The 24,570-nt window shown below is 45.0% G+C and overlaps 1 long non-coding RNA gene across 1 annotated transcript in view; it reads right to left on the bottom strand.

Annotated features, from left to right (window-relative positions):
* The window catches only part of LOC141962541 (uncharacterized), a 29,198-nt gene extending 11,733 nt beyond the window's left edge, over positions 1-17,465 (bottom strand). Inside the window, exon 1 of the long non-coding RNA XR_012633958.1 lies at positions 17,353-17,465. This is a non-coding gene — a long non-coding RNA (uncharacterized LOC141962541). The remainder of the gene's footprint in view (positions 1-17,352) is intronic.
* Between the last annotated feature and the right edge of the window lie 7,105 nt (positions 17,466-24,570).

The raw sequence follows: 24,570 nt of genomic DNA, 5'->3' as shown, positions 1-24,570 counted from the left end.
TGCCCGTATGCCCGATCATAATGGCTGTCTCTTGGTCATATTACTTATTACTTTTATAAGACAGCAGCCTTCCAGCTGCATGACATATGTAGCCCACAGGCATATACTTTTAACATATGCTGCATCTTGTCCTTTACACTGCTCCTATTAAGCTGACACAAAATGAGGAGATTGGCACTGCTCTGTCCTCTAAGCAGTCAGTATGTAGGTCCAGGAGCAAGAACAGAAAGCTCCCAGTGTTGCAAGCCTGACCTGAAGGATTAGGAACAGTAAGGATTAAACATTGCCATGTGTCTAACCATGCCCTCATGCTGAGTGTTCTTGCCTTTGCTTTTCCTTGTAAATTACCTTTCTTTTAACCTACTTTTTCCATTCAAATAGAGAAGTGCTCCAGAGTACTCTTGTAAAACTCGTTCTGAATAAATAGCCAATGACACTTTAAATTAGAGCACATCACTGTCAAACCCATGAGACTTACCAGAAGGCAAAGTACAGACGTAAGATTTACATGAGCTATTCTTGATTTTTACCCATTTAAGCGACAATTGAATCAGAGCAGCATTTTTACCACAGATCAAAGACTTGTTTTACCTGGCTGGCTAAAGAAATTTTATCGTTCCCTTGGTCATTCTTAGTCAGTTTTGTCTTTGCGGTTCAGCTAGGAGACTTGCATTCTACAATAAGCATACAGTTGTGCAAAAACTCTTTGTTACTTCTCCAATGGGTTGTGTAGAAAGCTCCTAATACCACCATCCAGTATTTACTGCATTCTTAGCATCACGTTAAACAACTATAAAGATCTCTAGTTTATAGAAATGAAACGTGGAAGCAGTTAGATAGTCAACCCTAACTCTTTCTCACTGATATATACACCACATACATATGTACCCACACAACAGAATCTGCTGTGTTCAAAACACAGATGACCCAGTGAGTCATAATCATGTACTGAAAGATTTAAAATAGAACTATCCTTTCCTGAAACAGCAGGTCATGAAGCATTACTTTGTGTTGGGCATTGAGAACTGAGCAACCTGACTTTCATGCTACAATGTGTTCCAAAACACTTTGGGCTCATGGAGTTGGTGGTTCTCCACTCAAATCTATGCATAGTCTGCACATAGAAGAAAGCAATATATAGAAGGGAAAATTAGGGATGACAGACTGCTCTAAAAAAACTTCAGAAGAAAATAAGAATTGGTCTTCTATCTCTCCAACTGTCTTCCCCACAAAGGTGTATGCTGTGGGTCTCCATTTCATGTTAAGCTGCAGCTTCATTCCTGACAGAGCACTGTGCAGAGGCTCAGCATTACTTACAAGAGTCAGTCTTGGCAAAAGGGGAGAAAAAAGAGACTTTCAATAACTGGCATTTTTTTTAGCAACTTCAGAAGTGCTGGGAACAAAAGAACCATCCTGACTGTACAGCTGTAAAACTGGAAAGCAGTTTATGAAAGTCTGCTCTCGTCAGGAGCTCTGAATCTGCTCTTGAAGGGCTAACATCCTCTAAGTGCTGCTGCTCTTTTTCCAATGTCTCTTTGCTTTCTATTTGACCCTGGGATTAATGCCAGGCTGTTCCTGAAGCTTTTAGACCTGCAGACCATTTGTCAAACCTCTAAACCAGAATATGGCCACAGTGCAGAGAAGCAGGATAAATTTAGCCCATGCTGGGTTCCACAGTTGGATTCCTCTGTGATGTCCAGTGCACTTCATTTAAAACTAGCTCAGGAACCTCTATACTCCGCTGCAACACAGACACACTCCCCAGGCTTTGTACCAAAGACACAACGCCTCTTTAAAAGGCAGTCTTGTGCTCTTGATGAAAAATCATAAAGCAGGAATCATAGAAGTGTTCCCTTTAGTCTAAGATTTTTGTGGGTTAATCTTTCACGGTGGCTGAAATGGTGAAAAGGGTCTTACAGGAGTGGTGTTTGGAAGACTGGACACCACATGTGTCAGGGCACTGCAAAGGCAGCGGGAGCTCCCCAGGGCTGGCAGGGGAGGGACTCACAGCCAGGGCCTGGCCTACGCCCGGCCGGCCTGAGGGCAGCCCCAGCCAGCAGGCACCTCCCTGGGCATGGGGACAAGGCCAGGCCAGGACGTGCCCCCGTGGCTGGGGGTCAGTTGAGGGCCAGGTGCAGGGAACCAGGATCAGACACAGCCCCAGGATGGCCAGGCAGGGCCTGGGGCTGGAAAGGGGCTGAGGCCAGGCCAGGCTGTCAGCGTGCAGATCAGGCCGGGCTTGGCAGAGCCATGGCTGGGCCAGGCAGGGCTTGGCAGAGCTGGAGATCAGCTTCCTATGGCATTGCTGGGGCAGGGGCTGAAGTGGGGTCCTCATCCATGGGCAGGGGTGAGAGGAGGCCCCAGGGGAGGCTGGGCAGGGACACCGAGGGCCCATGTTAGTGTCCCACGGTCCTGACACCATGAAGTAACAACGTATGCACTTGGGGCTGTCACGGAAGGACCATGCAGCTGCCTGACACTAGACTGTATCCATATTTGAAAGTTTTAAAACACGATGGAGAAAAAAGTATATATAACTCTCCAGCAGGAAATGAAGAGGCATTTTGGTTTGGTTTTTTTTGCATTTGGCATACAGAGGGCATACTCAGCCTAAACCTAAATATAGCCTTCTGTCTGCTTAGGGACTATTTATTCTTTCTGTCTCCTGACACCGGTACACACAAAATTTGTTTAACATTCAGCAGATGCAGCACTCATACAAAACCATACAATCTGTTCCAGAGAAATCAGCGGTAATTTTAAGAATCCATTAGCATGCTGAGGATGGAGGACCAGCCAGCAGCACCATCACAGCCATCCCTTTCCCAGCAAGGAACCACAGTTCTCCCCCAAACACCTGAAACTGGTACTGGGAGTTGGGAAGTAAGATAGTCAGAACCAGCTGAGGCAAGGCTAAGGTATGACTGATCAAGAGTTTTTCCACCTGACTAATTTTTCCAATAAAAAGTCACAGACTGTGCTCCCTTCCAAAAATCACTTTTTCTGTCAGCAAAGTCAGACCCACGGCTCTCTGCCCAGCCGCCTCTAAAGCTTTTGCAGTTTTGTTTCTGCCTCCAGGAAAATGGCCTTTTTTGGATCCCTGCATGTATAATAACCACATGGAAAAATTAGCAGCCATGAAAATTTCAATGCAAAAGCATTCTTTTCCATGCTTTTGGAAAATAATGACTCTGCTGTCAGTGATTAAATTAGCAGCCTTAATCTCAGATCACACATTCATCCAAAGAGTTTCATTATATATTAAATAGTGCAGTGCATATAGCCTCACTTAATTTAATAACTATTCATCTGATGGAAATCTGACAGATCTTTAACTATTAGAACTGAACTATTTTACACAGAAGATTTTGTCCATTTGCTGGCAAAATTTGTTATTGAATACAGTGAGTCAATTTAAATATATACTGTATGTGGCACACATAAACATTATTCAACTCAACAATTACTAATATCCCTTTTTCCTTTGCAGTATCAAGTTTTTCTATAAAAAGACACACTCTTAAAAATGAGCTGCATAATTGAGTCTCCAGGGGTGGGTTGGGGTGCGTGCCCCACATGACTGGGCCCCTGGGGTCCCCACAGGTCAGTAGGTCTTTCAGACACCTGTGTCTCTGTGGGTTGGGGGGTGCCCCAGATGGTAGGGTCCCTGGCATTCCCAAATGCCGTGGTCCTGGGAGTCTCCATGGGTCAGCAGTACCCCAGTTGCCAGGGTCCTCGGTCTTTCTGGACACTAGGGCCCTTGCCTCTAGGGTGTGGTGGTGATGCTGGAGGTGATGTCCCATCTGTGCCTGCATTCACTGCTGCGAGGTGAGCCCAGCCTCAACGTCACCTCTGCATGGCTGCTGTGGGCACAAGGACATGGTGGGGTTGGGGCAACCAGGTGATGTTGCAGCATTGGCTAGAGCATGCCAAGAAGGAGTAGTAGTCAGGGTGCAGGAAGAACTGGGACAGAAAGAAGGTCATGGCAGGACACTGGGGAGATGAGGAACAGGGACACAGGGACACATGGTGCCTATAGGATTCCTGGGTGCTTTGGTCCTTCACAAAACACCACAACTCTAAAAGCAGTGTTCCAGGATGGGTTGCTGAGTCAGTTGCCCAAAGGTTTCAAGGGCCTGCCAAATATTCACAGCAATGGAACAGAAGAAGAAAGATCAGCATGAGCACAGTTGCAGGAGAATGTACTAGGGACAGCTTGTTTGTTTTAACAGAAAATTATCTTTTGCAATGCTTGATGCTAAAGGAGTCATCATTCCAAATTAAAACAGACAAATCAGCCAGGCTCATCTGAAAACAGAGGCCAGCGCTCACAGCCAACAACCTCCAAAGCAAGGAGCAATCATTGCAACTTGGGGCATCTCAGAGGTGATATGGCACCCACCCACTGAAAAGCAGATCTCAGGAAAGTATTGAGGGTGGGCTTTCCAGACCAAGTGCCCCCAACTTTAAAGGCTGTACTAGGAAGCTGGGGCCAATCTATTAAAAAGAGCCTACCAGCTGCCACGGGATATTCCTGCCAGGTGTCACTGCTCATCCACAGGATGAGTTTGTAAATCCAGAGATAGAAAAGACACAACTGTTGTGACACGAAGTTGCATTTCTCTAGAAAAAACCTGCAGAGAAGATAGCCATATAAACCTGAAACCTTAAGTCGTGACAAGAGCTTGGGCCACTCAGAACTACACAACCTGTTTAACAAGCTGTCATTAACACAGCAGGGGTAAACCCCACTGTCACTGAAGACTGGAAGCCATTGCTGATTTTAGCAAAACGAGGATTTCTCACAGGACATCCAACACCATTGAAAGAAAAGAAAAAGAATACTGAAAATCCTCTGGAGATTTTGCTCTTCACAGAAGAAAAAAAAAAAAAGAGAGAGAGAAGTAATTGCTTCATTTAATGATTGGGAAGATTAAAAACCCCAAACCCTTAATCTCTCATTTTTAAGAACATGAATGTGAATCTAATTCTCATGAAACACCTATATCAATAACTTCCTCTGTATAAACCTGTTTTTCATGCAGAGATGTGTTCCCAGTTCAGAGCCCAAAGAGAATAGGCAAGGCAGGTACTTGGATAAAAAGCTAGACAAAGAAATGCGAATGCATTCTGTGGAGAAAACAGGAAAACTCTTAAACTCTTAGCACACCAATACACCTGTTAAGAAAAGAATCATGGCTATTTACTCAAGCACTTCAATGCCTGAAAACGTATCTAAAGATGTGCAGGTCTAACTCCTTAAAGAACATTTTTTATTCTAAGAACACCAACTATAAACACAGTTACAAAAGAGCACTATGCACTACAAAGTCTAGCGCTACTGTGAAAACTGTAGTAACGTATACACCTCTGATGGTCTAGCCAGCTGCACAAACTTCCTCCCAATCCAGTCTGCAGGCCCTTCTTCAAGAGTGCCAACTACCTATGTTGTCCCTCAGGTGGCTGCCTTTTGCCAGCGAAAAATTTAATTCCCAGATATTTTTAGTCCAGATCTACTTCCCACATCAGCACTTGAATCTGGAGATGGTTGGAAAGTGTACATGTACTTTTCTTATTCCACCCAGTAGTTTTAAGATGGTCCTCTTCCAGGAAAAATGTTCTGTCCCTCTGAACAGAATTATAAATAGGGAGAGAGAATTCAGATGTGCTGTTTCATTTTATATGCCTGTGCTCTCTGTTTCAGTAACAGCACATGCTGGGTGTGATTCAAGTCATTTGCCTGGGGTCTGCTCCCAGCACAGAACTGTTATGGAAGTAGCTTTGCATGTTGCTGCTGAGCAGCGGGTCCACTGACTCCTGATTCTTGAGCTGCATTCGCTGCCAGCTGGCACTCACACATCACGTTCAGGCAGTCCTTCTTTGCTGTTTGTCCAGGTTCTTCCTGTCCACTGAGTAGATGAGTCTGGACTTCACATAGCTGAGTTTGGGTCTAAGTGGCTACAACAGTCTGAAATGACTGATGCCTAAATGCACAGACTGCACCGTGGCACGTGCCTTCTCATCCACTTCCCCTTCCATTTAAGATCACAAGACATATCCATGGCAACTGCGGCTACTGCTTACAAGAAAACAGAGACATTAGGAAATGTCTAGAATCTCCTTCCACAGTTTGGCATCAAAACATAGGTTGTAGATCCAATGCCTCTCAGTTCCCTGGGAACCATCGACCATCTCCTTCCACAGTTTTCTCTAGGGACCCCAGGCCACTAGAGCACCATAGTTACCCTAAATACACAGCAGCAATCAAGCACAGCACTTGGCTTGAAGAGAGCCATTTCCTGCTTGAAGGATCACTGCAACACAGAAAAGACATGATGGTAGAAAAAAGACAGCATTGGAAAAAAATTAGTTCATTATACGGGAGCAAGATAGGAAATAGCAAGCAGCTTGCATTTCATATGGGCAGAAAGGTGAGGTCTAGGAGAAAAAAAATGGACGTGTTGGAACAGTCTGTTCCAGCAAAGCTCAAAGCTAAATGTGGCACAGAGACATGCTATTCACCCACAAACTCTAAACCTACAGAGGAAGCATACGCCTGTCAACATTTTGACTGATAATAGAATTAGCTTCACATTACAGCAAAACCAAAAAAGGCTTGAAAAGAGGACCCTGAAATGGAAGAGCAAAATGAAGGTAACGAAAGGGCTTGTTATACTCTGCTGATCCTGGCTGACAGGTACTGAGGACAAAGAGGTTAGAGGGGCTGTGTATTGTAAGAGAGTCTGCCACTCCCTGATATTTGTGTACATTTACAAACCCAACTGATCCTTTGGCGTGACAGCAGAATGAGATTAGAATGATGCATACCTGACAAGAGAGACTCTTCTGATTTGCTGTTTGACTAGCCAGCAAAATACTCACTGTGCCTTTTTTTTTTTTTTTTTTCCCAACTATTGCTCAGACATTCATCAATGATTAGTTTGTAAACGAAGGTCAGGCTTCTTCCTTACCAGGGATACTGCATATAAACAAAGGAACAGGAAATTCTAGTTCTGGAAAGAAATGCAAGAAGAGATGTTCCGAGACATCCTACTGGAATATGTGTCTTGTTCTGTAAAGTTGCAGTGATTATATTCAAGACAGAGGTTTTAGGTAAGTTATGCCTCTTATTAAACCAGCTGATATAATGGGAAGAAACAGAATTTTTCCAGCCTTCTTGTGTACTTGAGAGACTGTTTTCTTTTTCCCAAGACTATGCAATTCTGTCTTTTATTTTTATTACATTGTTCTACAAGGCTGACTAGATCATGCTAGTTATAAGAATGCTGCTAAATCATTGCAAATTCCCCTTGAAAAGACACCACAAGCATGAAATAAAGAAAAAGTTTTAAACAAAAATTTTATCCCTTCATGCTGATTTTGGATCAAGCCATAAAGGCTCAGCACAGATGCTGTTAAGTATAGCTGAGAAAAAGGAGTCAACAACAAAAGTGTAATCCTTAGGTGCGTGACTCCAGGTAGGAGACCAAAAAAATACCAGTTATATTCCACAGAGCTATAAAATGGTGTCTTGTCTTTTTCTTTTCTTTTTTTTTTTTCCCCCAGAATTGGAATATTCAGCTTTCGTATCCAAAGAATGAAATTATCACTCTTGTCAGATCTTAGCCTCACGCTAAAGAGTAAACAACACAAATAGCCCTTGACCTGGCGAGCTTCAAATTGCATTCTCCCCACTTTTGGGAGTTAGTTGTTACAGTAAGTCTTGTTATTTTGATCACAGGTAGATGTTCAGCAGTTACCGATATTCAGTGGATGTTGCATGTGCGTAACCATCAAAAAAGCAATTTATGAAAATATTTCTATTGATCGTAACCCACTCCTCCACGTTATCACTATTGCATAGGCTATCCCAATGGTTATCACTATTTCATACTGAATATGAAATACCAGCTGGGTGTGCTTTTCACTGCTGAAATCTTTCCCCTTCATAGAACATGAAAGTGGTATGTTCTGCTTGGTGATAGCTCTAAAGCCTTTTACTGATGGGGATTAAAAACTGCTGTACAAAGGAGTTAAAACTTTGTAGTGTTATATGTCACCACTGCATGTACAGAGGGAACAACAAAGAAGACTGTCAGCGAGGTTTACCAAGTTTTGATGGGGATGCACTCCACTTTAGCCCATGGTTAAGTCAGGGGAACCCCCAGTGTTCATTACCAGAAGCATGCACAGTACCAAAACAACTCTTGTATCATACCTTCCCATCATGGCTTCACATTTCAAGACAGTGAGCAATGCCCTTTCCTGGAGTCCACACAAGAGAGTCTCTGGTGGCTATTTTCAAACTCCATAGTAGCGGCTTAGGACTTGTGCTCATATAGATCCTAGAAACAAAGCTGAACAATCACATTTCAGCAAACACATTTAAAATGTTTGGTTTAACTGTGGTTTCCAGTAAGAACATTTATTGCTATCACAGTAGTGTCCCTGGGTCTAGGATCCCTTTGTGTTTAGTGAGGCATAAGCAGAACTAAAGACCCTTCCTGCTTGAAAGCACTTGCAATTTCAGCGTAAGTAAGAGACAGCAGGTGGGTGGAGACAAATGGGCAAGCAGAAAGAAATGTGTGCCTACAGAGACAGGGCAGTGCTATGGAGAAAGTGTCAGACCAGCTCCCAGTGAACTAGCTAAGGTGTCCTAAAAGGTGTCCAAACAAGGGCAGCCACTTGGTGTGATCAGTCCCCTGCTACAGCTTCTAATGCTTGAGCTGCTCTCCTCAGAGCTAGTCTGATGAGTATGATGCTAGTATGAGCTAGTATGATGAGTAATACTGGTCAGCAACAGTGCTTGTCTAATTATTGTCGGGCTAATTTGAGCTACAAGTCTCTCCCCTGCTTTTCCACCACACTTAGCAGCCAAGCTTACAATGAAATGGCAGGCCAGGCCCAGGAGATAACTGTGCCAGGAGCTTTAAATCTTCTCTGATCTCTGATGGGGTGGGCAGAGCTAAAGAACAGAAGTAATACAGTTTTAGTAATTAAACTGTTGTTCTGTTTCACAGTAAACCTTGCAATATTGATATTAGAGAGACAGAGATGAAACACTGGACTATAAGTGTGTGTATGTTTGTTTCTCAATCTGTTGTTGGGCAGTGGGTGTAAAGGAGAAAAAGCTGGTTTTCCTGCTTCTTGATTTCAAAATATGCATAGAAAATACATACAGAAGTGGCATACACAGATCTACCTAGAGGATTTCCTTGAACATCACATTTCCAAATGAGCAGATCAAAGATGCACAGGATCAAACTCTCTTGAGGAAAGCAAAGTGAATAGTCTCCAGTTTTCTCTTCTGGTAACAATTCTCTAGGCAAAGACATAAGGAGTCATTGGCCAGTTGTGTAATTTACACTTACATTCATGACCAGCTGGTCACAGACTCAAGTTACCCATCATCAGCTTGGCCCAGCTGGTGACTCCCCAAGCTGCACACTGCACAGCACAGGTAGCTCTGCCACTCCAGCACCTGCTTGCCAACAGGGTTCACTTGCCCAGCTGAACAGAAAGCCATGCAGAGCTGAGTTGTCCTGCTCTCACCCCAGCACCCCAGCACACCACACAGCTCTGTCCCTGCCGCATGCAACCCCTCAGCCAAATGCCAGTTTCCTTTTACTTGGGAGCATGCAAATATTTATTGGGCAGAGAACCAGTTCATGTGCGAATTCCATATAAGGTGTCTCCTCTCAGGCTGACAAAAAGAAAACAAGAATGTCTCCTAAAGTGAATTTTGAGAGTATTTAAATCATTGAACAGGGCTTTCTATCAAGGCCTCCGCTACACAACTCCAGAGTGATGCATTGCCATATCACACCTCAGCTTTATCTCCAACCGTGGGACTCTTTCTTACGAAGCCAATAATAACCAGGCAATAGCTGGCACAGCACAGCGATTGTGACATACACAGGAAGCAAGTATTTCTGCTAAACTTTGAGGGAAATGCAGAGCATAAACCCTTGGTATTAACCTTCAGATTGTGATTAAAGACACTGTCATGTAATTTTCCTTATAATTCTCTTCATGGAAATGAGAAACAGCAGGTAAGGGAGGCTCAGACATGGCTGCTTTTCCAAGAGCTATATCACTTTTGGAAGATTAAGAACAAAAATTCTCTTTAAGAAAAATGTATTACAGTACAAGTCAGAAAAGCATCTGGGACCATCCTGTCTCTAAAATTAGACATCTAGTGTTTATTAGATTGGCATGAAAGGTTGTTTGAAAACAGTTGATGGAAGAGCCAAGGACCAGGATTAGGAGGCCAAACACAAAGCAGGATGCACAAGGCTTCCTAGCAGCAGACTGCAAGAGTGTGAAGAGAGGAGGGAAGGAAAATACGGAGTGCTTGAAAGGTAGTAGAGGTACTGAGAGTTTTTCCACATCACCATATTGACACCGGCTGTTTGTAATGAGCAGTTCCCAGCTACAGTGCTGCTACAGCTAAGCCATCATTTCTGGCCCTGTTTTTCATTACCAAGGAAAGAGGCAGGACTCAGAAGAGCCAAGTGAGACTCAACTATACTAATCCCAAATGGAAAAATGAGCAACATTCTCCTTCCCATCTCCTCCCATTCTTTGGTATCTCTTTCTGTCTCTCTGAAAACATTTACATTTAATGAAGGTGGGCATTTTCTCATTTTTGCAGGGGACATTAAGAAATTGGAATCAGTTTTTAATAACGAATCACCACTGAAGTGCAGCAGGGCATTTCCAGTGGACCTTTCTGTTCCAAAGCTAGCTGAAGCTGTCAGGGAAGAGTGCCTTTTGCAGTGATGAGGCTCTGAAGAGACAAGGGCCTTGATTTTCAGACCAGAATTGGGAGGCAAAGAAGAAGAAATGTCAATGGTCCTCCAGGGTTTATAGACCTTCTGCTTCTATTGAGCACTGAGAGATGATTTTGCCCTTTACACATCTTGCTCTAACTTCTTCAGAGCCTAATGTAAATTTGTTGAGGGGTCTCTGTTTAACTTGGAATTCCTTCAAGTTAGTTTGGCTTTTTACCAACTACATTTGCCCATCAGATCTCCTCTGTGGGTGTGCCCTAGCACTGTGAAAGCACTATATGGCTGCTTTATAGCTTGTTTTTATTAGGCTTAAGGAAGAGAGGGGATCTGAGCAATGAAAATGTAGCTCTGATACACCAAGTTCTAAGATAACAAGAAAGTAGAGTGTACGTGAATAAGCAGTAACATGTGAACAATAGTATGACAAGGCTATAGATTTCCTCTTTTGTTTTCCAGACATAACAGAAGAACTCTTTAAATGCCTGGTAAAACGAAACATGTTTTCTTAGAAAGGAGCTACAGCCCATCTAATATACATCAGGAGTGGGGGGAAAGCGAGCAGTGTGAACCGCCATGGGAAGCTCTATACATGTCTGTGCAGACACACAAATTGCCTGTACAAAGTCTGCAAGCATGGTGGAAAACCACTGCAGAACTGCAAAGACTACACAGTTGTGTATGGCAGAATGTGCATGGCTCCATTTTAAGCCAAACAGAGACAATGTTCATTGTTTTATCTAGTTTCTTAGCACTTAGGAAATCATATGCCACACTGTTCTTCCCTTTATGGTTGGCATTTAGGAGGCTTGTGGTCATCGGACTGCTATCTGTTAGTAAACTTTAAAGGAGGTTCTTTTCTTAAAAAAAATTATCTTTTCCAGAAATAACTTCAATGATTTAGAATGTTGCTGTAAAAGTGTATCTATCTGCTTGATAAAAAAATTTGCAAAGTTGACTAAACCCTGGAAAGCTGACAAGCCCATGGAAGCCTTTACACTGGTTTCAGTGGAAAGGGGCTCTGATCCTACAGACACTGCCAGATTTCACACAAGACAGCTAGGACTGGATTGAAAAAACTTTTCAATTAAAATAATCAGCTGTTTGTAACATAGAGATGAAAATTGTTTAGACCCTTAATCTGCCATCACCCCTTTAAACTCTTAAATCACAGCTGAAACTACTGTCTTCTTCCCCATAGCCCTTCTACATGTCATTCAGGTCCTTTGACTCTGCTCTATTTATTTAAGCCTACTTTGGTGTGTCTATTCCCATGATACTGTTTTCACTGAGTGAGCCCAGCATAGTGAGAATTTTGATCTCCTCCTGACAGTTACATAACTCCTCCCCCTCTATCGAGAATTTGGGACACAGGCACACACTGCTGCAGATCCGCCCTACAAAGCAGCAGCTTAATTCCATATAGAAAGGTGAAAAAACCCCCAACTGTTTCATTGAAGATAAAACATGCAGATAGTTCTATTCTTCTGAGAATACTTGGCTGTCATACTTAGAGCCCCCTTATTTCACAACATATATTTAAAATAGACTGTTTGGAGGGGAGCAAGTTTCCTTCCTACCCACTCCCTTTCACCACCTCTGCTGATTTTGTGGTTAGACTTTCCTCAGGAAATTTTACCTAGAGAATTTGCATACAGCTTTGAGATACAGATAAGAAAAGCTGTCACCTCTGAAGAACCAGCCTCGTACTCAAATTCCAGTGGCCTCAAAACTCAAACTCCTCAGCTCTGCACCGAGTGGGGAGGCAGGTGCAGCATGCCCTTTGCAAATCCGGAGTGATGCCTTGAATATGCTCTGGGGTGAAGAGCAGTCTCAAGAGCATATTTCAGCTCACAGAGCCTTAGAGCCTGCCTGCTTTCTGCCCCCACCAACAACTAGTAGCCCAGCACTACCATGGCCACAAGGGCACACTCCATTTAGCAAGAGCTGAGCTGAGGATACTTGCTAGCAGATGAGGCTGCCCAGGACACATCTCTGCCCAGCTACAGACAAAAGCAAATACACTCAGGCCTCCAGAGGGGTCTACACCTCAGAACAAATCCTCCCTCTGCTCTAGAAAGGCAGTGAGCAAGCCTGCCTGAGAGGGCAGGCTTAGATGTTGTGGTGACACAACCAACAGCATGGCAATGCCTAATAACAGGAAGATTCTACGGATCATTGTAATTAAAGAAGGTTTATTTCTAGGTACCTCACTGCAATATTCCACTAGAAACTGTGGTAACCCTAAGACCTCAGGTTTTGGTGCTAGGTCACACCTCAAGGTCACCAACACCTTGCCTCGTGGCCTTCTCCTGGGAAAAAAGCACTGAGCAGATTTCCCAAAACAGCACTAAAATCTGTACTCATGTGATGAACATCCAGTTTCTGGGTGCACAGAGTGCCCAGGAAAACCTTGTTTCTAACTCAGTGGTCTCAAAAGAAGGAAAATTTTAAGTAATTACATCTAAAAGATGTATTTGATCCCACTTCTTGTTCAATATTTTTGTTGCAGAAGACATATTATTGTTACAATCAGCATCTGAATACACTCTTTCTTGGGGCATAAAACATTGGGTACACAGGGTGCATTTAACATCAGTGCTGAGCCTTGCACATGCCATCACACAAACCCTTCTACTCACCAGATAATCCCTTTGAACTTTGTGGGACCCTTCATGAAACAGAACCACCACAGCCTTTGTGCACAAAGGCAGCACAGCTCAGGTTACTGCTTGAGGTATGGCCCAGTCTTTATTAAAGATAGTTCAGTGAGGCTCCTATGGAGTTACTGTAAAGCAGGCTTTTACCATATAGCTTGAATACAACAGCCCATGAGATCTGGCAGCAAGTTCAGAGGAAGTACAGCATCCAAGTTCTTTTCCAGTTTGTCTGCAAAACGTGATACATTAAATGTTTTGCTTGTGATGATCTGCTGTATTTGGCAGGCAAGACAAAAGGATTTTGTCATTGTCCAGTAAAGCTTTCAAGCAGGAATTGCCAGCAAATCAGTGCAAGAAGAAACAAGCAAACAAACAGACAAGAAAACCCCCAGGATTCTCCAACCCTAAAGCAAGGTAGGGTTTATGCTCAAAACACAATTTTTTAAAAAATTTTTTTTTGCAAAGAATATCTTGGCAAGAAGAAGTGGAAATTTAAAAGCACCTTTGGCTTCACTCAGATGATTTCCATCGAGGCCATCGTCTTCTTCCTTTGTATACTTGACTACTGATGATGTATTAATATGGGCCATATTCATTTTGTTGGTTCTCTGAACTGTCTCTGGAAGAAGCAGACACTGTACGTACTCATCCAGCCAGGGCAGCGGTACCACAGACAGCTGTGCTGGGCCATACCCATAAGCCCCTCAAGGTGGGGGCAATGAAGACACCACAGGAACAAATAACCGGTTAACCTGCAAAGGCAAGGTCACTGCAAGTTTCTCAACACAAGCCTTCAATAAGCTGGCACTCAGGCTGCCCCGGACACTTGCCTAGAGCTCACTGTGAGCCAGGCGAGCAGGCAGCCCCTCTGGCTCAGTGGCATGAAAAAGAAGTGAAAAATTAAGTGTCTGCTTCAGATACAGATGCGCACAGACTTTTATGTGTTTAGAATAGTTTTCCCCTTAGGACTGGGGCTGTGTTGGAGCTGCTGGCCACCTGTGTCCCTTGCTGCTGCCCTGAAGCTTTTTTCAGAATACTCTGGGAGAAGAAATGCAAATATATTTCTGGAAACTATGTAGTGATCAGTACAGCTGGAACATCCTTTACCCAGCCAGCAGAACCATTGACTTCAGCCACTGCAGTTTTATTTCAGCTGCAGCAGCACTGTTCAGCAGAGCCGTAACAGTATTAAGCCTGTCCCTCCCTACCCTGGTAGCAGCCAGCACACCGGGTGCCAGACAGGCTGCTTGAGTCAACGGCTGCTCCCACTGGGTAACAGGTTGGCTGTGCTGGATGGGACGTGCACACATACAGCTGTTGCAATCATAAACAGACGCAAGGCTACAGTTCTGGGGGAAACATATCCGCATCTGTGTTATCTCAAAGCTGTTATCTGTTTAATCTATTTTCTCAAGTCAGCATGGAGAGAAAGTTAACGTACAACTTATTTCATAGTTATAATCCCAGTGGCTCAGAAGTGCTGCTGGGACTGTTTTGAGGCCTAAATCACTCAATCAGCCACAGCACAAGCAGCAATCTTCAAAAGCAGTAAAAACCTGAGATTCAGAGGTAGTGACAGTGGGCACATGGCTGAATAACCCTGGCCCACAATCCACTGTACTGGAGAGTAATCTGATGACAGAAGATGTTTTTATATGAACTAGTTTTATACTTTCCACATCCTGCATTTTGATTTTTATAGCTATCCTTCAGTAGGAGCAAAAAATCTCCAGACAAGATCAGTATCCTGTGGTGGCAGGACCTCAAACATACAGTATTGTCACTGTCAGGAAAAGCTTGTGACAATAACAGCCCAGCCTCGCTAAGAAACTATCAGTCATACTTTAAGGAGGTGTACAAGGATTAGGCACTTGCCCGAAACAACTTGGGATGTCTCAAACTCAGCTTTAGGCATCAGAAGGCCAAGTCAGCACTTTCTCTACGGGCAATTCTTCCTCTCTTGAATGACAGAGGCAGATTTTACAAAGTTGCTGCGAAATTTTCTTTGGATTCTGCCTGATTGGTAAAATTGCCCTGCTAGTGGCTGCTCGGCAGGAAACCAAACACTGCGAGTGGGCTGCTCTCCATCCCCTCAGATCTTTTAACATTTTAGTAGTGGTGTCAGTAGGGAGCAGAAAATCTTAGAAGTATTGAAAATAAAACCCCACAACTCCTTTATTGCAATGCACAACTCTGAGACATCAGCAGAGTTTGTCCTCAGCTCAGGGTTTTCCCATTAAAATAAGCCCACTGAAACCAGCTGTGATCAGAAGGTCTTTGTCCTGCATCTAATTTCCCTGCCAAAGCATCTCTTCCATCTGAGTCTCTGCAGGGAAGACAGTCAGCTCTCTGTGATTCTACCTCTAGTCAAATCCCCTGTGCCCTACTGAAGGTGACAAAGATAATATTTTCTGTAACGTCCAACAAATAACTGGTACTGCACATTAGAAGTATCTCCCTCTTTTACTCCAGTTTAGGTGTGAGCAGGACAGGTCTTATCCTGCAGTACTTGAGAAACTCTGTTCAAATACACTCCCTTGTCTGAACTTTTCAAAGTTCTCTGCTGTTCTGTTCATTTTTGCCATAAAAAGACATAATATTTCCTCTAAATGTCTGCAAATGTGGGAGGAAAATACAGGCTCTTCAAGCACCTCTGTCTGCATCTGATCAAATGTAGTCTCAGAGTTCAGAGTGGTTGTGTTGCTATTTCTACTGCACTTCAAAAGAACAAAGCTTCTCTTCTGTCAGAAATTCTTAGAAAAGTGTAAAGCAAAATTAATATTTTGCATACTGCATTCCCAGCAGCCAAGCTTTGAACAGTAAAAAGTCTAAGTTTTCTGAATAGTCCGACTGCTCAAATGACTTCTATTAATAATTTGTCAGAAGAATTTAGGACAAGCTTCTTGAAGGCATATTGATCATTTTGAGTCAACATTCAAGATAATAGCTCTGAAACAGCATGCACAAAGCGGCCAAGTAAAAGTCATCTTTTCAGATAATTGTATTCATGAGGTCAGCAGAGGACACTAACTCTCAGCACTTCGCTCAGTTTCCACATGATCTCTTCCCCCTGGGGTGTGAGATTAGATCTGGAGGAAAAACAGTTACCTCTCATCTCCCAACCAGTCATCAGCACTGAATCTCACAGTACTGCTACTGAGTCAACTACAAATTGCAGCAACCTGTAGTCATGGCCAGGGCCCACAGGGAGGGAAATGAAAGGGCCAACCATGGTGAAGTCTCTTACCCCTTCTTTGTTCATCTGCCTCTCTCCTGCACATCCCACTCAGGCGAGCAAGAGTTCATAGCACCGCAGTGTTCACGGGCACTGACACTCTCACATTCTGGCCATTGTACCCAAGGAAGACCAGAGTCCCTGGCAGCTTGAAAGTAGAAGGTGGATTTAGGGGCACAGAGCTGGGAAGGGCAGGCAGGATCATCCAGTGAAGTCACACCACGGGGCTACTTGGAGATTCAGTGTCCTCCATTCCTGTGCACAGATCAGTGCAGATCTTACTGAGAGCCTCAAGTACAATATAATAGCTAAGCTGCCCATCCCAGGTCAGGGTACACAACTGGTCAGTCTGGAGGACAGCCTGCTTATGTGGCAGGGAGCAGGGCAGGCTGGCACATTTGGGATGATGCAGCTGGCTCAGCCAGCCAAGCTACAGAGGGGCAGGAGCACCTTTCACAAAGGGAGAGAAAAGCAGAGGTAGAGATAAGGCTCTGTTATCTCTATGGCAACTGCCAGGGACCTACACTTTGCTCACTGGAGAACGGAAGAAAGGGAGAAGGGGGAATAAATCCAGAAAGCCTGGCCAAGAAAATGCCTAGCAGGGAAAAACAGAGGTGGGAGAGAAGCGTGGCCCAGCACTGCTGAAGGGGAAAAGCAAAGGGCTCACGGTTGGTGTCCAAGGAGGAGACTCTCGAGCTCACAGCATGGGAGCAGCTTCGCCAGCCTCCCCATCCACACCCTGAGGCACACGATCTGCTGCAGCCAGGCAGTGCTCTCCAGCAGTCCAGCAAAAGTTCGCTGTCATTTTCTAGGAGACAACAACAAATTTGTGAGACTCGGATAACGGCACAAAAGGTCTTTAAGCCTGAGATGTGAGCAGTGCTGCAGTGCATACATAATTTAAGGACTGAAATATTTGTTTTACTCAGGCCACAGATGACTATTAAGCGCAGATAAAGACACCAAATGGATAGTGAATAAATTATATTCATTGAAAACCGTCTGAAACAATGTAAAATAAATACTGAAAAACATCAGTCTGAGGATCATGCCAAAGCTGTACCACTTGTTTCATGTTTGCATCAGAGTACAACAAAAAGGCAGTTTTGATTCAAAGTAGCCACATTTGTTCAGCTTTCCCTCATCCAAGAAAGCTTCATTCTGTACAGTCTGGAAGTCAAGGTGAAAAATGCACTCCTTGCTTCCCACACAGTCACAGCACAAGAAGTTACTTGCCCAAAATGGAAACATACTGTGCTTGCTCCAGGCCTCTAGGAGACTCCTGTCCCTGCTCATCTCCCCTCTGTTAGCCAGCAGTCATTCATATGCCCTAATGATCTGAGAGAAAGAGTGCAAGATGATTCCTAGGAACTTCTCTCTACACAGGTAATAGAACGAGCCCATTTAAAAATCTGTGTCTGTGGCATGGGCTGTCTAGCTTGCCTGAGTTTCAGTTGTAGTGACAGAGTGGTTTGCACCACTGAACTTTGTGATTCGGAAGAAAACACAAGTGCAGAAGCCTTGCCAAGCAGAGGAATTAACAGCACAGCCCCTTCCAAGCTGGGAGGACATTCACTTAGCACAGAAAATCTCTCAGCTGCTCGTGCAAACAGAGGACAAGCTGCCAGCTCAGCAGTGGGTCAGAGACTTACTCCAGGCTGAACAATGCACGAAACCTCGAAACTCTAGGCTGAACGACGTATTTCCCCATGAAACCTAGAGCGAGGCTTCCCAGGCTGAGGTGCATCTATACTAACCACAACCTTGCTCCAAGAAAAAGGCAAGAAAAGCTTTTCCCCAGAGGTGAAGCAGTCAGGTTCACCTGACACAGTCATGGGAGATACTGGCCTCACCTTGTGGCCAGAGGAGATGGAGCGGCCGAGGTAGTGATATCCCTCAACATGACCATGGGCTGGCTCAGTTCCCCAGGCTGTGTCCTTGCTGCTGCAACCTCCTCATTTGTGAGGGAGAGATGCTGCCCTTCAATGAGGGCCAGGCTTGGGCAGGGTCTCCTCAGCTCTTCCACAGGACAGGCACAGGGAAGATGGTGGGTGGCGACTGCCGAGAGTGCCCTGACCACCAGCCAGCACCTCTGCGCTCCTCTCTTCCTTTTGGCAAGACAAGAGCAATGAAAACACAGTACCACATTGACTGTTGGGGAGTAACTGTGCAATAATCTGCTGCAGCTCACATTGCTGTCTAATTTATCAATGCACCAGCTAATTTACAAGCGGGAGATTGGCATTCCCTGTGCCCTAGGGATGAGCTATGAAAGGAACTACTGCCATACGGCTCAGGCAAAGCACGAGGGATTATAATGACAAAACATGGCCTCACACACTGGGGTTTCTTTACCACAGAGCTTTTTGGTTAATTGCCCTGTTCTCTCACCTTGCTGCCAGTTTTCAGTCACTGGGCAGCAGCCATGAATTAACCTGCTGGGAGCTGCCCCATATCCATGGGTAGTTCTCCAGCTCAGCACTTGTCAAACAAGACATTTAGTTTCCATTAACTAAAGGTCTGAATTTAAGGTGAATGTGTTAAACTGCATCAAATGCTGTTGGGGATACTCACATTCACAGATATTTAGCCTTAATTAGGTTGATCTTAATTAACTTTCAAATCTAGGCCATTTTAGCTGTCCACGTATGTTTAACACCATTCAGCCACTGGGAAACCGAATTCCGTTTTTTTCTTGGGGTACAAACAGACAACCAAGTTACAGCATACCACCTCAGTCACAGTAGTCACTCATGCTCACACTGTAGCCCTTCACAAACATGACATCTGACATGTTAACACAAATATCTCTCCTTGAGGTTTAAATGAAGGTTTTGCCTCACAGCTGCAGTGGGGCAGGGGCACCCGCAGCATTAGCTGAGCTCTTGGAAATAGGACAATTTGATCAAGCCTGTAGGATGAATAGAGAAGTGGCCCCAGTAAATGCGTACATGATGAAATGACATGTATGCTCTGTGGAAAGGACATACTTATCTCAGTCAAGCAAAGTCAGCCGGGGATCATTTTATCTACTTGAAACAAGCCTCTCCTCCATGAAGTGAGTATCCACAAGGCATCCAGCTTTGGCTCACCTCCTTCCCCTGGGAAGGGGAACACGATCATGAAGGCCGCTTTGCAGTACCCCCACAGGCTCACACATGGGACCTCACACATTTGTCACATAGAGACATTCTCAGCCTCAGCGTGACACTGGTTAACTGCAGCTGTGGCAGCTTGTAATTGGTCTCACACATACATACTCAGGGGTGCCCCAAGCATTAGGGGAAAAGTCTTCATCATTTTCTCAGGCACACTGGCCCTGCCTGCAAGGATGGACATAGCCTCCCCATCCTCTGCTCCCACTGTACAGCCTAAGGGAGCAGGTTTAGCACAAACTTGCATGAAAAGGGCAGACCCGAAAAGCAGGGGCTTTGAGGCAATTATTCTCTAAACAATTCAGCTGTCCTTCTGCTGCAGCACCTGAAGTTGCTACAGAAAAAGCTTTGTTTTCCCCTTCATACAGCATTTTAAAGGATTTTTAACCCAGTGACCTGGTGCACTGCAGTGTCTGAAGTTAATGATAACACAGAAGAGACTTCAAGTGGCTTTGGCTCTTCAAGTGCAAGCAGGGATTGAAAAGCCTTCTGAAGAGACCTGACATGCCCATTGGAAACCCTCCCATGATCACTTCTCTCAGCGTTTGCTGATGTCCCGGGTGCTTCCGGAAGCACGCAGCTTAGTGGGATCCTTTCACCAGCAGAGCCAGAGACAAGGTGGAGGACTGTGGCACAGCAGTAACAAGTGTGAGGCTCCTTGGGAAGGCCTCTGCTCATCCTTGCCAAAAGAAACAGCTGAGGATGAGCCTGCAGCAACATGGCCAAAAATGGTTTGTTTGCTCAAAAACCATTGCAAACCATGAGCTGAAGAAGGTCGATAAAAAAAAAAAAAATCATCAGGGATGGTGAGGTTCAGCCTCATAGAAAGGACTGTGCTGTACATCTTGCAGCCAGGCACAGCATGGGGACCTCCCAGCCTGCACCAAGGTGCAAATAAAGCTGGTGTAGCCCAGCTTGTGGCACACCACTGCCAGCGCAGAGCCCTTCGTAAGGGTGTCCTACCCGTGGTGGGAGAGGGAAAGTGCTTTGGCTGTAGGAAACCTTGGGTTTTCTGTGTTCCTCTTCAGCACAAAACTCTCACCATCAGTGTGATACATGGGTAGTTTCACTGAAGCAAAGGGGTTTGCTTGGCCCCCATAGATTTTGCTGAATTGCAGCCTGTGTTCATGCTATGCAGACCAGTGTTTCCAGGTAGAACAATCTCTGGGGAAAAACATACCCATGATCTCTTGTCCTAAATAATGGGCTCAGATACCATTATAGGAAGTGACCAGTAAAATTCTGTATCTGAAGAGTTTTGGGCACCTCTCCATATGAGCACCAGCATAGCACAAGAGAAGATGTCTTTGGGGCTTCCTCTGAGAGGACTGTATTGGCTCCCCTAAATGATGGAAGCAGTTCAGGTGCTGGAAACAGCTTTAAATCTCTTTCACATGAAACCCCTGAATGACCTTGTATAACCTATAATTTTTTTCTTCTTACAAGAAGATTCATTGACCTGAAAGAAGGATTAGTAACTGAAAGACATCAGATTTAGGCTACCAGGCAGAAATCCTTACTAATCTTGGCTAATCTTATGCCTGCTTAAACTCTGCTTTCAAAAATTCCTGTTCAATCACTTACAAAACAACCTATATTCAAAAGACAGACTGTTGTCATTAATTGCCTTTATCCCTCATCATCTCTCTCTCTCTCATCTGTCTTAAAGAAAAGCTTAACTCCCCAGTTAAAAGTTTTCCTTGGACTTAATGGTTCACAGAGGACAGGGAGTTGTGGCCTGCATGGGGATGGTGAGGGCTGCATTGCATTCCCAGGGAGAAGTTTGGTTCCCTGCTCTGCTACAGACCTTGGGTCCCCCATTTGCTGATCCCCTGCGCTTTCTGTCTCCATGTCCCTCGTTTGTCCAGTGAGGGCATGCCGCCTCACCTGATGGATGTGGTAAGCAGAAATATTGCAGGGTGCAACAGCATTAAAATAATAACAGTCCCAGACCTGGGAGTCCCAAAGTCCCATGGGACCCCTTCCAGGAGAAGAGGACAAAGCACGCCCTGTATGGGCATTACAAAAAATGATTTCATGGCCTATTTCCCTGCCATCTGGCAAAACCAACCACTCAGCAGGGACCTCACAGGACTGAGGCACCTTCTCCAAGAGGAAGACCTTCACTTGCTAAAATATATATAGCATGAGACCAGAGGCTGCACACCTTCCCCCTTGCCACCCTGCACCCTTGCAGCCGTCCCGCAGCGCTGCACAGGGTGCGTGCCAGGTCCCAGGGCCCTGCTCTGCCCACACACAAGGCCTGACCTCTGCCGTGGCAGGAGGCAGAGGCACGGCTGTGCTTTGCACCGCATCTCTCTAGCAGACGTGACCACACAGGCAATGGCACTAAATCCCCGTCTGACATCTCAGCCATTCTGGATGCCATTAGAGGCAATTTTCTGTCCAGCCGCCCATTTTAATGGAATGTGCAGTTAAACAGATTCACCCTTTCAGCTTCACTCTACAGAGCCTTCACTCTCTAGTCACCACTGCTCCCATCCCAGGGAATTACAGTGCGCTCTGTGATTCTCTCTTGCAGGCAGACACTCAGAGAAGTAGCTCTTGACAGGAAAAGTGTATAATCTAGAAAGCCACCTGCTCAGCTTTCATTCTTTGAACTCCCTACAATCAATTTGCCTTTCCCAGGAGAAAGTGCAACTGTTTTCAGTGCAGGAGGAAAGAGAGAATTCATGATGTGCTGTAAGAGCACAGCCAGTCCCAGGTAAAAGGACTGAAACCTGTTATGTGGGAGCAGCAGAGACACACTAGGATCTCTGATGCTGACCTTCCAAATTTCACGCCACTGTCCTTGTGCCTGCTTTGGTCTCTTAAAGATTATCTTCATGCTCCCATCAGGCCAGGTTGCAATGTTAATACTATACAAAAAGAAATGTGGCACATCACCTTCCTGACAGGTCTCCATTTTCTCCCTGCGGCCAGAAATGTCGCTCTGCTACAGGGGATTCTGTTGGCTCAACATCCCATGGCAAGGCAACAGTCCACCTCGGGCCCCAATGCCTGAGGCTAGGAGCACAAGGCCTGTGGAGCTGAAAGCTGCCCCTTCTCCGCATCCTTTGATTTTTGCAGATGTGAGGGTTTAAACCATTTAACATCACCAAACTGTTCTTAGCAAACAAAGGCAGTCTCTGCCCCTATGTCTTTAACCTGAATCCCCACAACTCTGCCATCATATTTCTTGGATTTTCTTGGTTAAAGAATGCAAAAGATGAGCAAAGAGATACATCACTTGGCCTTGTACAAGTGTACACCTTGTGACAAGCTGTCACAGGTAGCTGTCCTTTATGCAGATAAAGGCTTGGCTTCTCTTCAAGGATTTCTACTACCATTTCTTGTAAGATATGGCACGAAGCAGGCACTGTTAGGGTAAAACTACTCCTCTCCTAAAGTGGGCAGCTAAAACAGATGGGACAAAACGTGGCCTAAAAATACCTGTTTCAGCACTGACAATAGAGAGGGTTTATCTGCTCAGAAAGACCTGACTAGCGTGAGATGGCTGGCAGCCCCATGCACAGAGTTGGTGCTACAGGCAGTGGCCGGCACCACTGTCCCCAGGAGCCCACGCTGGTCTCCCCATCAGGCTGAGATGCTGCTAACTGTGTAGCTTCTCTGAGTGGAAACCCCTCTAGGGGAGCTCCCAGTGGTTGGAGGGCACCACACAGGGATGCACTGAGCCTCTTGCAGCACGGAGTTTCTCCAGGGTACAGCTCAGAGCACCATCTGTGTCCCGCCTGCCTTCTAGCAAAAGGCAGGTCTTACCACTACCTGCTCCCTTGGGTACTAGGGACACATGAGTTCTTTTTCCTCGCTGGATAGCTGGTATCTAAAGGCCCCAGCATGTAAGCCTACCCAATAAAAATTCCTCACCAGGCCTAAGGCTCTTTCCCATGTGCATCATTACTAAATACTGTTTAGTCAATTTTCACATCCAGTTCACATAAATAATGGGAGAAATCAAAACTGGTGCCATTCTGTCTTCATTAATGCTGTTGTCTGACTCCACATCGGAGACTTTCGTCTGTCCTTATTTGATGCCTGGTAGAAACATTTTTCCTGTGGACATTTGTGTTCATTTGATGTTAATTATGACCTTTAAGCATTAACAAAAAAAATCCCCTGGCAACAGCCTCTAGGCACAAAGAGAGTGTGACAGACCACGGTGTCAGTTTTCGCATAACACATCTCCTCAAGACCTGGGAGGGACAATTCCAACTGAATCACAATTACAGGTTTATTTCAATCACCTTGCTAGGAAACAACAAGTTAGAATCAATAACAACAACAACAAAAAGTAATCCTCTTCTATGGAACTGACACACCCTTGCACAAACAGAAGTATCATATCTGGTACTGTCATTCAATGGTATTAATTCTCTGCACGCATTGTAGCTCTTCTTACACATCCTGCGATGGCAGAACACTGCTGAAATAAAAGTTCACAGTGTTTTCAAAGCACCCAGTGGCAGGGGCCAAGAGGCCACAATGAGAAATGCAAGTATCAAATGCAAACAATTTAGATGCAAGTTGATGTGTGGTTTTCCGTATCTCAGCGAAGAGGTCAGCTGTGCCAATAGACTCACTGACAAGTAGCTCAAGGTAACACCTCCATCCCAGCATGCTGTCTTGCAGATGGAGCAGAGCTCTCCCTGCTCCTGGAGGGCGCTCCCTGCTCAGCCCTGCTGCGCTGCCCCAGGGACTGAGCTCTGCAG

This window comes from Athene noctua, chromosome 7 (assembly GCF_965140245.1).
Source record: "Athene noctua chromosome 7, bAthNoc1.hap1.1, whole genome shotgun sequence".
NCBI lineage: Eukaryota > Metazoa > Chordata > Aves > Strigiformes > Strigidae > Athene > Athene noctua.
This window is presented reverse-complemented; position numbering and strand designations above follow the sequence as displayed.